Here is a 16,907-nt window from a genome sequence, read left to right as displayed (position 1 = left end):
GTGTTCTTGATAGAGAACGTCACCCTCTGGGACTGGAGAAGCCGCTCTGAAGCAGCAGGGGAGCAGCCCTGGGATGGGCAATAGGAGACCTGGATGGTGGGCCAGTCTCTGCCCTCGCTCACCAGGTGGCCTTGGGCAGGTCAGCCCTCCTCCTGGGGCCTCCACCTCCTCTGGGGTCAGTGAAGCAAGAGGATCAGCTGGACAGACGCTGAGTCCGCTTCTACTTTCGAGATGCATGACCAAGTCTCCCCACTGCCTTTGCACCTGCCTGGCAACATCAGCCACAGAGCGAGGCAACTGCTGCTGACCGCATCCTGGCTTCTCACCAATGCCACCAGGGTCACCAGTTCCACCACCCCAACACATCACGAAAGCTGTGCACTGGTTTCCTAGGGTCACATCTCTATCTGGCCCTGGCCCAGGGACGAAAGCTGTGTGAGATCCCTGCAGCCCACCTCCCTGACCTGGTTGGCCTGAGCTGTCTCTTGCCCAGAGCCCTTGGATGGGAGCACCAAATGAGAACGTTTGTGGCTTCCTTCTCTCTAGTTTGTCTTCCTTATTGTGTTAAAGAGTGGAGTCACTAGACCTGGATCTGAATTCTGGCTTACTCTGCCTTTGCGGACTGTGTGACCTTGAGTTAATCGCTTAACCTCTCTGTTCTTGTTTCCTAGTGTATAAAATGATGACAATACCCCCCTCCTCCCAATTTGTTGTGAGTTTTAAATGAGGCCACATACCTGGAGCACTTTATACAGTGCCTGGCACATAGAATGTGCCCAGTATATGGTAGTTACTATTAGAGTAGGCTCCCTTGGGACAGGGTACAGGCCCCACCAGGGCACTAAGGTTAGCTGGGCTTGAAGAATTCAGCTAGTCCCAATTTGCTCCTGTTTATAGAGAGGGAATTTTTTGGAAACCGCAGACCGCTACCCAGTGTCGAGGAGAACAGAAAATGGTTTCACCCTGTCCCTAAGATTAGGACAGAGCATGCAGAGAGATGGCAGCAGGGACCAAAGGGAGAGTCTCACCTAGGGAGGCTGAGAGTCAGCCAGAAACACCTGAGGCCCACGTGCCGGCCCACAGGCGTACTACTCCACCCCTTACAAAGGCTTGACGGCTAATTCAACCGGATTAGGTGGGAGTTTTATCTCTCAAAAATTCTCCTTGCACACCGTGTATCCCTCTCTTAATGCACTCGTCCCAATGCAACCGTGTATTGACTGTGTGTGTGTGTGTGTGTGTGTGTGTGTGAACACACCTTGTGGACCCTCATCCCCATTGTATGTAATCACATGAGCACAGGGATTGTGTTGGATTCATTCCTGGATCTGCCAGGAGACTAGTCCAGAAGTTGAGTCCACATGAGTGCCTCAACTAGCAAGTGTGGATCGAACACCTAACTTGCCCTGGGCCAGGGGCTTGATAGGTGCTCAGAATAGCTCCTGCCCTCAAGGACTTCATAATCCAGTGGGGAAGGCGGGGCCAAAGTCAAAGATCAGAAAGCCAGAGTGAAAGCATTCTAGAAGGAAGCGTCAGTCCAAGCAAAGACAAGAGGTTGGGCCATGTGTCCAGCGTGGTGAGTTGGCTGGACCAGCTGCAGCCTTGGTCACATGGAGAGGCTTAATGTGATGAGGCTGGAGAAGTATGCGGGGGCCCACGGGTCATACAAAAAACAAGGGACTTGTCCTGCAGGCAGTAGAAGCTATGTAAGACCTTTGATATTATGAGCCTGTGTTTTAGCACAATCACTCTGGGGCTATAGGAAGGATGATTTGAAAATTAAATATATAAGAGAAGAAAGAAGTAAAACTCAATAAAAGGATTGGAAGATAAAGCTGAAGAAAGATTTCAACAGGAGATCAAAAATGCAATGGGAAAAGGATTAACAAAAAAGTTACAGTTAGAAGATCAATCCAGGAAGCCTGATATATGAATTACAGAAGTTCCCAGAAAGATAAAACCAAAGAAATAGAGGGAAGAAAGTCATCCAAGAAATAACTTAGGAAAATTTCCCAAAACTGAAGGGTATGAGTTTCTAGACTAAAAGTTCCATCAAGTGCTCGACATAATGGATAAAAATGGATAAAAATAAGTCTTCACCATACGACAGCAAGGTCAACTTTCATATCTATGGTAACAATGAGAAGCAGCCCACAAGCTTCCGAAAAAGAAAAAAAAAAAAAAGATAATATTTAAAAGAATCAGGAAGCAGAATGGCATTGACTTCTTTACATCCCTAGAAACCAAAAGATAAGTGTGGTTTCAAAGAAAAAATACCCAATCCTAAGTTCTATATCCAACCAAATAATCATGTGTGATTTTCAGAAAGGCAAAACGTATGCCTTCCATGCACCCTTTCTGAGAAGTTTTGGAGGGTGTGCTCTACCAAAACAAAGTTGTAAACCAAAACAGATGAGGACTGGAGATGTAGGAAACTCTGACGCAGGAGAGAAGGGAAGGGCGTCCCTTGGACGGTGATAGAGGGAGGTCCCAGGATGAGACGGTGCCCAGGCACAGAATGCGCCGGGCCAGAGGCTCTCGGGAGACTCTTCAGGACGACGAAATGGACAGAGTACCTGACACGTGCAAACGTTGAGAGGAGGCACAGGCAACCGGTAAGTACACAGAAAGGCAAGCAGGCAAAGCAACGAGATAGTTACTAGCTCTTGGGAAAACAAAAAGTTGTGCAGGAAAGGAAAACTAAAGGACGCCACATGGAACTCTTTACCTCTTGAAACTATAAACATACATAACTTTGACAACATTTAGAACGAAAATAGTAAGTTTGTTAATACACAGACAGTAGCACGTGTACTGCCTGCCCTGACCGGTCCTGCTTCCCCGAAGAGCTCACCCCAAGTGTCTCCCTGCGTCCACTTCTCAGCAGGCAACGTCCCTCTCAGGAATGGGAGCTATTCGGCCCCAGTAGGGGAGAAAAAAGAGAAAATAAATCTGAAAAAAAGAGACCTGTGAGACTAAAAGAGAGAAACCTGGTAATTAGTGCTCCAGACAGATAATAAATTCTGAATCTCACAAATACGGCTGTACCGGTGGAGTGTGTAATTGATACCCCGGCCTGGAGAGCCTATCAGATCGCCTTAATCCCACTTTTTGTCTTGTGCATTTTAAATTATTCAGTTCCTTTGAAAACCAGAAATACTGCCTTTGTAGAATCAGACAGCTCACTCCACGGGGTGCCAATTTAGGATCTTCACAGCGGGTTCGGCCAGAGATGCTGGCCTTGAAGTCTGGAGGTGTGAATCCAGTCAAACCCCGGCGACAGGTGCGGTGCTGCAGCTCGGGCCTACCCCACTCCGCCTGCATTACGAGGCCCTCGGGAACCCAGCAACTCCGCAGGGAGATGGCCACCGGCAGGGCTCCGGGCAGAGTGAGATTGGCACCAGGACGAGGCACGGGATTGTCAGACCGCCCCTCCAATAGCCATGCTCCCCGCTGCAGGTGGGTGCAGGACTTGGCACTCTCTATTCACGATGCCATCTGAGCCTCATACCAGCCCTGTCGGATAGGTGATATGATTAGATCCATTTCACAGATGAAAAGACAGAGGCTCAGAGAAGCAAAGAAGCCTAAGGCCCCACAGCTAAGGGGCAGTAGAGCTGGGATTTGAACGCAAGTCTTCCTGACTGCAAAGGCCACTTCACTATGCCGCTTTTGAGGACTTCCTCTGAGCCAGGCTGGGCCATGGGGATTTAAAGAGGACTGAGACGAGGTCATTGCCCTTGAGGAGCACATCTCGTGGGGTAGTCGGACCCATAAACAGGCAGCTCCAGCACACTATAGTGAGCAACTTGGTGGCAGGTTTGTGAGCAAGGCCCAGAGAATGATCTGGGGTGAAAGAGATGGGCACGAGGCTGCCCTGTCCCCTCTGATCCAGACCAGACTGGGAAGGAGCAGACTGCAGGGCATGGGAAGCTGTCTGCATGTCCCTGAAGGCCATGGCCATCCGGAACAAGCCCAGGAGCTCCACCAGACCCAGTGGGTGGAAACCACAGAAAAGCCAGCGGGCGACATAGGAAGCCTGCTGGCCACCTCAGCTGCCAGGGGCCCCTTTGCAAGAGGGCAAGATCCCTCGTGGAGAAGTATTTGAGCCAAAGCCAGACGTACCATGTCAGAAATGTAGCTCAGAGGATTCTTGAGCTGGGGAAGTGGGCAAAGCACTTGTTCTCTGTTCTGTCCTATCTTCCCCTTCCCGGAATATCTATTACCACTTTCAGCCATCTGTCAAATTAAGATGATAACAGCCTCTGCCCTACAGACTGTTTGGGAGCACTAAATGAGTAAACCAGGGCTCAGAGTGATCAAGCAAATTGCCCAAGGTCACACAGCATGTGCGCAGGGGAGCAGAGTCCCTTTCACTACATGGTCTTCCTTTTAAACCAGCTGGGTCATCCCTTCTTCCACAGTGATCCCATTGTGGTTGGTGAATCTGTCTGTGCTCCCGGGTAAGGGAGTGGGAAGGCGGCGCTCAAGGTGAGGGGGAAAGAAGATCAGAGCCTGAGCTCTCTGATCCGTAATCACCGTGCACGGATGCGGGCCCTGGCCTGAGCCAGCCCTGAGCTCTGAGAGTTCTGCAGGCTGGTACCGCGGGAAGAGGGCAAGAGGGCTGGGCTTCGAATTTGGAAGACATGGTTTACATCCCACATTTTCCGCTTACTAACTCCATGATCTGGCACACGGGTCTCAGTTGTACACCTGCAAAATGGGGATAATAATTCCCACTCTAAGAAGCTACCAGAGCTCGCGTGCACTTCCAATGAACAGTGTGTGTGGAAGCCCTCTGTGGGCTACCGTACTCGACCAATGTGAGGAGAGGAAGAAAACACCACACATTGAGATCCTGCTACGTGTCATGTCACACGCAGACCCTGAGATGAAGATTCCGTGCAAGTGACGTATTACAAAACTGCCCCTGGGACAGCCTGGTAAGGGAGTGGGGGCAGTTGGACAGGGAAGGGAAGAAGCCACGCAACGATACAGTTGGAGGTGACGTCCCAGCAAGGCCTAATCCTGCAGGGAGGTTGATGTATAAATTATATCTCTGAGTTTGCCCCACCTTGAAGCAAAGAAGCTGGACTTCCATACTCCGCCACTGTGATCACCGGCCGTGGGTCACTCTGGGGCACTTCTGGCTCTCAGCACCTCGGAGCAAAGAAATCGCCACAGCCTGAAGGTATCTGAAGACGTTTGCAACGGCAGGCTGTTAGGAGAGAAGCTGGGGTGGGGACATACAGAGCCCACGAAGGAGATCCAGGAAGATCCGAGGGGACCTGGGCAGACAGCTGGCAGCTTCCGCTACACAGATCCTCAATGCAAGTGTTGTCGTTTAATTAACGTTCAACTCAGTGAAGGGGTATTATGAGTCCACTTGACAGATGGGGAAACTAAGGCTCAGAAAAGTGACTCACTCAAGGCCCGACGGTGCATCAGAGATCAAGTCTATCTTTCTCCGAAGCCATCCTCTCATCGATGCCCTTCCTGCCCCTGTCCCCCGCTCCACTCTCCAGATCCCCTGGCGTTGGTCACCTGGCCAGCTTCTCCCTTGCTCTCTCAAGGGCTCCATCCTCCCTGCTTGTTCCATCAACCTCACACAGGGTCCCTGGATCCAGGGACTCTGGCAGCAGTGAAGGTTTCCCACGCTGGTGCTTTCAGATTTTTAAAAATAATACCGAAGACACAGTATCAGTGTTGCAATGGTCTTCCTCATTGAAGTGGAAGAAATGGAGACAGTGGCACTGGTGGCAGTGGTGGTGATGGCGGTCATTGAAGGACACAGTGACAGTGATAATACTGGTCGTGGGGGTGAAAGTGCTGGGAGGTGGAGGTGGTGAGAGCAGCGTGGTGACGGTGATGGAGAGGCTGTTGCTTTGGGTGAGCAGCATTAGTAATGGTAGTGGAGGTTGTGGTGGCCGCGGTTGCAGAGGTGATGATAGTGGCAGTGGAGGAAGCAGCGTGGAGGTGACAATGGTGACAGTGATAATAGTTGGGGGCAAGGTGGTATTAGCGTGGTAGAGGCAGCGAGGGCTCGGTGGTGGTGATGGGCCAGGGTGTGGAGATGATTATTAGGGTGGTGGTGGCAGAGGCGATGATGGCAATGACGGTGATGGTTGTGACCATGGCAGTACCAACGTGGTGGCAGCAGTGGAGGTGATGATGAGGGTGGCGGTAATGGAATGATGGCGGTGGTGGCGCAGATGACGAGGATGATGGTGGTGGCAGTAATGACAGCAGTGACGGTAGCGTTGGTGTGCGGAAGGTGGCGCGATGGTGGTGGAAATACTGCTTTAGCAGCCGTAATGTTGTTATTGCTGGTGATGACAGTGACTGCCGGGAAGACAGCAGCAGTCAACCCTGCCTTCCTAGATGCCTCAGAAACATGGAGCCCTCTGCGGGAGCAGGTGAGAAGGAGAGCGCATTCTCATTCCAGCCATGCCAGACGAGGCCAAGCCCGCCACGCACCACCTGCACCCAAGAGCCAGAGGCTTGCAGAGGGGGAAGAGGACGGCAGAGCGAGTCAGACGGTGGAGCAAGTCAGTCGCACTATATTTCAGGAACAGCGTGTAGCTGCTTGTTAGCAGAGATCTGCTTTCCAACAGCAAATAATAAAATTATGCTTTTTGTGCGGCTAATGAAATGCAAATTGAAGCTGGATGCACATTAATGCAAAGAGTTGAATATCCATTTAATCAGCTCCTCCCTGCAGGGGCCAATGATAAAAATGACAGAGGAATTGCATTGCTAATTCCGGGCCTGTCACATCTTATACGTCCTTCCCTTGTAAAAACCCACTACTCCTGTGTCTGGCACCTGCCTGAAGGGCCCAAGGTTTATGTTGATCAGGGTTCTGGGATTCTGGGAGTCCCTGTGGGAGGGGGCGCTGGGATGGGGAGCGGGAGTAGAATGAAAAGATGGGACCTTTCCCATCCCCAAAATAGACTGTGACCACCCGTCCTGCGTGCCCCCACCAGGCTAGGCTCTGTGCTAAGGGGCTGGACGGAACGATGCTCGGACTTTTTCTTGCTGTGGTAGAACTGGGAGACACCAGTGGCATCACACCAACAGCTAGCATGCGTCACATGTGTCACTGTTTACTCTGTGCCAGGTGCTCTGCGAAGTAACTCACCTGCCTCTGTTCATCCGATCAGCACCCATGAGGTGGGAACCGTTCCTCCTGGTTACAGAAGAGGAAACTGAGACCCAGAGAGGTGACGTGCTTGCCAAAGGGACACATGGCTGGGAAGGGATTTGAACCCAGCCAGTGTGACTCTGAAGGCCACATTCTAGGCTAGTACATTATACAGTTTCCCCGGAAGAAAGTGACACCCATGGAAATATCGCAGGGCAGACCACAAGGTGCGCAGAGTCCGGCAGTGAGAGGAGCTCGAGGTGGGGAGAGGTGGTCAGGAGCCCAGCAAAGTAGGGGAGACTAGTTCTGGAGAGCAGAGGACGGGAAGGATCTGCCTAACAGTGGGGGGTCTGGATGGTCTCTGTCCAACTCCCAGTCCTGCCCAAACAGGTGACTTTGGGGCAGAGGAAGCAGCCCAGCCCAGGTGGAGGGAGCAGAGGGGAGGCAGGCCAGAGACTGGAGCCCTCGATCGGGAAGCCTTGAACACCAGGCTGGGGAGGGAGGACCTGCCCACCAGTGTGGCCAGCTATGCCCTCGGTGAGCCCAGGAGAAAGACAATCCATGTTGCTCTGCAAGTCAGTGGTTCCAGGGACAGTGAGGAAGAGAGATCTGAGGGGACAAATTTGGGAGTAGAAGCAGCAGAGAGGACCTGGGCTGGAGGGGGTCCACCTGGGCATGTCCCATCCTGGCCGCCACTCTGTCTTGCCAGAGGCACCCAAGGACAGCAAGAGAGTGCTTGGGCCTTGGGGTCCTCTCCTCTTCCCCCTCCCAGCACCAAGGGCAGATTTGATGGGTTCTGAGGGGTCCCAGTGCATTCTTGTAAGTACGCCCAAGTGACAGTGGTGATGAAAGGGTCCTTAACCCTCCCTAATAGCTCTGAGATAGGGGTGGGGGCAGGCATGCTGATGAGTGGCACATGCCGCCTCCGCAGATCCTCGGCCGTGACAGCTCATGTCAGGATTCTGATCCAACCTGACAGGTTCCTTCCAACCGTCACACCATCACTCCGCTGCTTGGGCAAGAGTCACCTCTCATCCTGGCCTCTCATGGGACACAAACAAGGAGACACAAGATCCCACCTATGCTATACACAAGCCCCTGGCTCTGTCTGTCCCACCAGCTAGAGGGGAGATGTCAAGTCCTCTGAGCCGCCCCTGCCGCCCAACTGTGGCCACGCTGATGCCACTCACTGCAGGGAGTCACAATGCTCCTATTTCTATCACTTATTGAGCACCTACTGTGTGCCAGGCACTGAACAGAGGGCTGTGCACTCGGCATTCTATTGAATCATCGCTACAGCAACGCTTTCAGATAGGAGCTGCTATTGTCCCCATTTTACAGGTGTGGAAACAGAGGCCTCCAAGCTCACAGAGAATGTGATTCTATTACCTCCAAAGATCTGTGCTCTGCCATGCTGTACCCAGCCGTGGGCACACCCTGAGGTCAGCTCATCCACCTGATGAGCCTACCTGGGGCAACTGTCCTTCAAAAGACTGAATATCTCACATATGCACAGCATCTCGCAGCTTAAAACACAGCCTGAAACCCAAAGCAGAGGGAGGTACGTTCACTATGCTACTATTGGTATAGAAGGAGAGAAATGAATGTGTGTTTGTGGCTGCTTTAATGAGAACTCCTTTAAAAGAAACCCTCAGGACACAGGAAATGAATAGCAGTGTCTAGCTAGAGGGAAAGGAACGGACAGATGGGGACAGAGGTGGATAGAGTTTCATTCTATGATCCAAACATTTTGTGTTTACTTTTGAATATGTAAATACTTCAGCTATTCAAAAAATTAAGCAGAGTTTTTAACTAAAAAGTTAAACATCCTTTCAAATGCATCATCAGCCCATCGGAGGCTCACATAAGACCGTGAAGCAGGCATTTCACAGCGAACGGGCCTGAAGCTCAGAGGATTGGCTTGGGCTGTGGCTCTCACAGCTGGCGGAGCAGGGCGGGACCCGCTACCCGTCTCCTCCTTCCACAGTGCTGGCTCTCTAGCCCAGCGCCACCTCCATGCTCGTCACTCCCACTATTGCCGCCATGTTGATACCACTGTGGCCACGCCATTATTAGCACCACAACCATCATCACCTCCACCACAGCCACCCTAACCATCCCCACCACACCCGGACCATCATTCCTGCCAATTACATCACCATTGCCGTCATAACCGTCCCCTCCACCCCTCCACCACCTCCGCCAGGCCAAAACCACCTGGCCAAGAGTTTGGAATGTATACGCCCGAGAGCTGTTAGACAGAGGTGGGTGTCAAGCTGTGGAACCAGGCAGATGAGTAAGGGAGAAAAGTCTTCACAGAAGTTTGAGCTGGGGCTTCTCTACCAACCAATAATATTCTAGATCCCGTGCTGGGATGGGGTGGGGTGGGCATGCAGATGGACGAGACAGACCTCCCTAGTCTGTTGGGAGAGGCCAACATAAGAGCAAAAAGTATAAAAGAAGGGAAAGGGAGAAGGAAGGACATTGGAGCCATCAGGGAGGAGGGGGCTTACCAGACAGGCCAGTGGGGAAGAAACTTCCAGAAAAAAGAACGAGCTTCCCTTCACTGCAATTTTTCCAGACCAGGTCTACCCATAAGCAGTCTATGGTGCGTGAAGTGGTCGATTCCAAAGCAACACTGTCCAATAGAACATTCTGCGGGGACAGAAATGTTCTCTGTACTGTCCCACACAACGGCCACAAGCTGTGTGTCTATAGAGCACCTGACACACCACTAGTGCAACTGAGGAACTGAGTGTTTAAACATTTTAAGTTTTCATTCATTTAAATTGAAATAGCCGCACACATGACTCATGGCTACCGCATCAGACTACGCAGCTTCAAAGTTTCCGGAAGAATGAAGGTGTCACACAGTAGTCACCTGTTGGCTGTGTCGCAAGAGGAAGAAATCTCTAAGGAGAGAATGTTAGCACTGGTGAACTTCTAGCCGTCAAGCCAAGGTCAGGGTCAAGCGGACCTCATCTGCCCACCTGCTCGTGGCTGAACATGGGCCGTCTGGTTTCCCCGAAGCCCAGGACAGTGGCTCCCCCTGAAATCATCACTGAGCTGAGTTTGGGGTGGCCTGAATTGTCTTTGTTTGGGGCTGTTTGTTTTGAGTGGTGTCATTATTTTATTTTTAAATTACCTATAATGCACCCTTTAAAAATTCCCTAATTACAGATAGGATAAATACATAATTGCAGACTTTTAAAAAGCACATATTATTTACTCAATACTCCATAATTACGGTCTTTTCCATGAAATGTATTATTTCCTGGATGGTCCATAATCGCTCCTTTGAAGCCGGCTGGGGAAGGCCGAATTGTTCCTCAGATTCAGTGCACGGGTCACTCGTCCCAGCCCATCAGGCAGTTTATGAGCCATCGCTGCTGGCGGTGGGAGCCCAGCGGGCGCCCGTCCGCGGAAACGCAGGGCTTGGTTACTGTACAGGCAGGTCCCTGCCACCATGGGCACTGGGCTGGCTAAAGACAGGCGGGATTTGGGATTTGAGGTGGGGGCTCTCCTTTTTCTCCCGTGATTCTTCCAGGGACTAGTGGAATGGCTCACTGGTCATGAGCTCAGGCTCACGGTCGGCCGGCCTGCTGTGTTTCCCCAGTGCCGTCCCTCACTAACCTTGCCATCTTGGACAAGTGTCTTGCTTTGCATTATATCAAAAGCAGCCCCTGAACCCAGAATTTAGGTGAAGTGATCCCAGGAAGTCCAGATGAGGGTTCAGGAAAGTAAGACAGGGAAGAGAGAAACGCCACACGAGTGTGTGTTTGTGAGCAGGTTACTGCTGTGCACACCTCAAGAACTACAGAACACACTAGGAATTGTCCCCCTGTGGCCAAGGAAGCTGGGGCGTTTATCCAAACACTCCCATCCCTCACTTGTTAAGGGGTGCCACTCTGGGCTTTAACTTCCGGCACCCCCAAGCTGCCCTGCACAGGGGCAGCTGGATGCAGGAAGCCATTGGCATGTACAGCCACTGTCCACCAAGGCTGCAGGTGACCTCCAAGAAGGACCAAAGGGTTATGGGCAGGGCACTTATAGTATCTGCCAAGGCGCATTACTTACCTTCTCTCTGCCTTAGCTTTCTCATCTGCAAATACAGATAAAAATACTACCTGCCTCTTGAATTACGGGGAAGAAAAACGGAACTTGAATAAATGGAAGTTGCTATTATGGTGCGTGATCGTGGACAAGGACTTAGTTCAGCCCTGGACTGCTCTTCTCCAGGCCCCCCTCCAAGCCATCTTTGGTGGACTAGCAGGCAGCCAGCACTAGCCCAGAGAGGCTTCCAGGACTAACCAAAAAATTATATTAGGGCCTGCAAAACACAACCTGGCGTGATGGCACAGCCTTTGCCAGGTGACTTTGTCACCACACCTGTTACCCTGAGTCAGACATTGTTGGCTGACTCGTCATTCCACCCTACTTCTTTCTCAATATGGACCCCCAAGTTGGTCCAAGTATGAGTGGTTTCAGGAGGATGAAGCTGGCTCAGCCAATAATAGTGATTTCATTCTCCTCTCCCCAAGTAGTTAGTTTAGGCATTTGACCCATTTCTAGCCAATGAGATGCCGAGAAAGCCATTTGAGAAAGTTTTCCTCTTCCCAAAAAGAAGAGATATTCTCTCTTCTGGCTTTGGATGGTGTTGTATGAAGAGTGATGCTTGGTGCAGCTGCAGCCATCTTGCACCAGAAGGTCACAAGCCTAAGGACAAAATCTACACATTGACAGTGGCAAATCAGACAATGGAAAAAACCCAATGACCTGCTTACATCACTAAGCCCCTAAACTGATGAGCCCCAAAACCATCCTAGCTCTGGCACAAATAACAGTCAACACTAAAGGAGTATTTACCATGCACCAGGCACTGTTCTAAGCACGTTGCATTCGTTAATCCATTTAACCCTCACAAGAGCCCAGTGAGGAAGGTACTATTGGTAGCCCCATTTACAGATGTGAAACTGAGGCCCAGAGAGGTTAAGTAACTGGCCTAAGGTCAAACAGCTAGCAAGGATTTCATCTCAAGCAGTCTGGTTTTGGGCTCTGAACTCTTTCTTAGCTACTGGACTCTACTACCACTCTACCGTTCTTGTGATGTGCGAAAGCAAACCTCCTTACTCCTTAAGCCATTTTGACTTGGTTCTTCCGTTACACACAGCTGGAAGTATCCTAACTGATAGAGCTCATTGGGATGAGCAAAAAAAAACAAAATTTAAAATTAAAGTGGCCTATAAAAGTCTCAGATATGTGTCAAGAAAACAATATCCAGGAGTTCATGTCTCATACACTCCACTGGCAGGACCCTCCCCTTGTGATGTTAACGTGAGTGACAAAGCACTACTGTCACTATTAGGCCAGCTATCCTATGAGTCAAAACCCGTGCTCAGCACTTTTGTCGAGCATCGTATTTAATTCTCCAGCCGACTCTGCAAGGCAGGCACTAACGCCCTCGCTTACAAATTAGGAGGTCATAATAATACTATCTAGCACGTATTGAGCTCTGCTCTGTGCCAGCCATCAGGCTAAGCACTTCTCATGCCTGTTCTCACTTAAACTTCACAACAATCCAATAAGGTCACCATCATTCTGCAAATGAAGAAGTCAAGGCTCAGACAAGCTAAGTCTGATGCCCCAGGTCACAGGATGATGGCGAGAGGAAGAATCAAATGCGACCTCCCCGGCTCCCAGCTAGGTTGGGGGTCTGCAAGAGTGAAGAAAGGCACACCCGGAGAACCAGCAGGGGACCGAGAGCCTGTGCTCAGTCTGGTGGCCAGCAACTACAAGAAGGAAGGAGGACTTGATACCAATGCAAGCTGCCAACAGTGCGAGGGGCCGCCTGCTACAGGGCTGAGCTCCCCATCACCAGACGTGCTCAATCAGAGGCTGGATGAGGATTTGAGCCATGGACAGGAGGGTCTCCAAGACCCCATCTACCTCTGAGAGTCAAAAACTTTAAGATTCTCATATTCTATAGCCCCAGGTAAAAACTCTCTCCAAAACCATGGAGGCCTTGCAGCCTGCGTGTTTCCTCCTTGCTCAAGAGGGAGGCCACAGAAGGAGCACTGGACCGGGAGTCCAGAAGTCTGGGACTTGCCACTCTGCATTTGCTGGCTCGGGGACTCCAGACCACTTGGTGTGGCCTCACTAAGTGCCAGCCTGGGGCAGTGAGAGGCATGGCTTTCTCCCGGTACCACTAGGACAGGCGTGTGCACGAACCTCAAGGGGCTCACCATCTAAACACCAGCCTGGCTGCAAACCCATCTGCTGGCTAGTGAGCCACCCCCCACCCTATCTGGGCCTTCTGGCTTGTGAGGGCTGTTCAGGGGCAGGGAACAGCCAGGTCGGGCTTGGCTACTCCTCAGGAGGAATTTTGAGTCAATTCTCTATTCCAGCCTCAGTTTTCTCCTCGGTAAAATGGGAAAGTAAACAAGAATTCCTAAGATCACTTCCAGTTCTGGAGTGGAGGACGCTGGAGGTCTAAGCAGGGTCGCCATGTGGGTCCCAGCCTTTGTTAGAGGACGCATTCTTCCCTGGCTCCTGAGAGCTTACACCGGAGAATGGGGACTCATAGGCCCCCTACCCTGGCCTTGTTCACCCTTTGTACTCACAAGTGGTCTCCACGGCTCACCCAGGAAAATGAGCTTTAAGGGATCTGACTGTCCCTTCAGCTCCTTCACTCTGTCCTTCAGGAAGGCATCGTGGACATGGACCGACCCAAATGAGGGTCCCCAGGCCTGCCCCTAGGGGCTGTGCAGCCTTGGGCAAGTCCTTCTTATCTCTGGTTTTCTTATCTTTGAAATGGGAATATAATGTCCCATCATCCCATCATGTAAAGATGAAATTAGGTAAGTCATTAAAGGGTCTGGCAGAGTCTACAAATGTACACAGCTGGTACTCAGTATTTACTGAGTGCCTCTCTTTCTCTCTCTTCCCATGGGCAGGGGCATGGCTCGGCCCCTGTCCCCATGGAGAAAAGCAGCTCCAGGTCCTGCTTTGGCGCTGGCCCGGCAGGGGTGACATCCCAGCCCCAGAGGCACAATTCCTGCAGCGGGGTGGGAGGCCCAGCTGGGATGCAGCCACGTTCTCAGGCCAGATAAAGGACAGAGGAGGGTCCGAGGCGGAGCTGTGTCAGTAGTTAGGAAGGCAAACCTGTGACAGTGACAATAAGCGCAGCCCACTCTTCTGATCTGATGGTCAAGAAATCGCTCTTGGCCCAGAAGAGTGTGGCCACCTGACAATGAGGACACTGCCGGTTCCCCCTCCCCCGCCCGGTTTCCCCCACCTCCTCGCTCAACTTCAAGATCTCAGCTCCCCTGTCAGGGGCCCTTCAATCCAAGCTCCTGGTAGGGAGCAGCCTGTCCCACGCAGCACGCGGGTACTCGGGGCTGCCAGTGCCCTGCCCAGTGCCGTGGAGGAAGCAGAGACAGGTGAGCCGTGGCCGCCCCATCTCCTCACCCTGACCACGAAGGAGCGTCCCTCCCAATGAGCTGAAGCCGGTGGCCTCCTGCCTCACTCAGGGCCCTGCCTTGGCCCGGGGATGGATGCCCCTGCCGCTACTGCCCCAGCCCCCTGCAGGGACGTCCCAGCACCCCTGCCCAAGAGCTTCCAATGACCCCATGACAAGACAAGCCCATTTCCCGGCAGGGCTGCTGGCCAGGTGGCATCCTTAACGATCACTCCTCTCTAGGCAGAGGCACTTCACGAATACCCGGCCAAAGCCCTTCCAGAAGTCCCTTGAGGCTCGCCTGGGAAGGAGGCTCTGCCTCCTCATTTGCATAGTTAAGGATGGGACCAGGGGTCTCTAAGACCCCTGCCAGAGCTAATCTAACCGTCTAAAGGCCTGTGAGCCCTGCAGAGGGACAATCTAACCCCAAGTCCCGTTTCCAAATAAGCCCACCAACCCAAGGCCCTCCCAACGATGAGGGGTGGGCTCCAGTGAAAGAGGCTGAGCTGCAGCCGGAGGGGTCGGCCTAGGGAGTCGGGGGCCTGGGTTCCCCCTTCATAGCCACTCTCTCGCTCTCTGTGAACTTGTGTCCCCGTTAGGGCCTCCAAACACCCGTGTCTCGGACCAAATAGAGGTCACTGTTTAGTGTCAGACCAGTCTCTATAAACCCCCACACAGACGGGCAGTGAACACGGCGGAACCTGCACTAAAGCTGGGGGCAGGGTGGGCAGCAGGGCCTCAGGGCCCATCCTTACTCCCTCTGCTCCCCTGAACCCCTCACGCACTTGGGGAAACCTTGGGGGTGCAACAGAGCTGTCAGCACTCCCCGCGTCACCCCAGCCTGCTGCGAGGTCACCTGCAGACACCCCCCAGTGGTGCCAAGGTCATCTGGCTGCTCCATGTGAGGGCTGGTCCGGGCTGTGTGCGGGGCAGGGCAGGGTGCCAGGGAGTCAATGCACCCCTTTACCGAGCGAGAGACCAGAAGTGGCGGAGGATGGCCCGGGCCTCCTCACCCTAGACATCCTCTCACAGGGGCCCACAGCACACGAACACACTGCTCCTGGCAGCTGTGGTGTGGCCGGTGACCTGGCTCCACTGGTCAGAGGCAGCTGCCTGGAATTTGGAATCTGAACTGAGGACACACGAAAAAGCAGGGTAATAGAGGCTCCACTCTGGTGGCGGCTGCAGCAGCTGCACAAACGTGCTGTTTCCAGGAGCCACCGTGGCCTCGAGGCCCACAGACCTGTCCAGGGCCCAGGCCTGGCAGATCCTGGCAGACAGCCCTTTTGGCATGATTGAGGCCGTGACCCTGCCTGCCATCCGGGCCCCCTGCCTACTGCCTGAACTTTGTTCCTCGGGCTTCCTGCAACTCCGTGAACGCCTGCTACCCTTCCAATAAATCGCCCGCTGACATCGGCCAGAGTCCACCTCTCTAGCTGAGCATTGAAACCTCCAGTCGACAAACACACAGGGGGCGCTGCAAGGACTGCAGGGCCACCAGGTCGCGTTCTGGATCCAACAATCCCGGGTCACAAATCACAGGAAGAGGACAGCTCTGGAGAGAGGCAGAGAGAAGGGACAGAAAAAGGGAGGTGCTGGGTCAGGTCAACAGCCGCCAAGGGCCTACTCGGCTCAAAGGAAGCCACGGCCCTGCCTGCAAGGAACGCCCAGCCCAGCAGGGAGGTGGGCATGAAGGCAACCGATCCAACAGGCCCTGCCTCTGGCACAAAGCCAGAGGAAACGCGAGGCTTGGGAGGGGAGTGGGGCCAGGGATCAGGGAGGGCTTCCCTGGGAGCCGGTGCCTGAGTGTGGCGAAGTGAAAACGAAAAGAAGAAAGGGGGAGGGAAAGAGAGCCGCCATGCCTGGCAGCCATGAGCCGCTGGCCCAGAGTCCAGCGTCCCACTATACACCTGGGAGGCAGACAGGGGGCGCTCTGGAGAGACCCCCGCTCTCTGGGGAGGGCCCCAAGATTGCCACCAGCTTGTAGGAAATAAAAACATGTCTGTTTGTGTGAGCAGAGACATGCAAGTCTGCGCACAGCCACATACATGCACGTTCACACACACACACCATGGAAGGGCACAGAGCAAAAACGGCAATTGGCTGCCGACAGGTCTTTGCAATGACAATTTGTGACTAGGACAGGACTCAGCCCTGTCTTTAAGGTAGGAGCTTCAGGGAAAAGACGTACCCGGCCCAGGCCAAGGCCACCTCCCTTAGGAGCAGGGGTCCTTTCCCGTGTCGCTGCTCTTAGCAGCAGGGAGGAATGACAGTGTAGGAGAGCGGGGTAGTGCCAGCTTGGGAGGC

The sequence above is a fragment of the Eulemur rufifrons genome, chromosome 28, assembly GCF_041146395.1.
Source record: "Eulemur rufifrons isolate Redbay chromosome 28, OSU_ERuf_1, whole genome shotgun sequence".
Lineage (NCBI taxonomy): Eukaryota > Metazoa > Chordata > Mammalia > Primates > Lemuridae > Eulemur > Eulemur rufifrons.
This window is presented reverse-complemented; position numbering follows the sequence as displayed.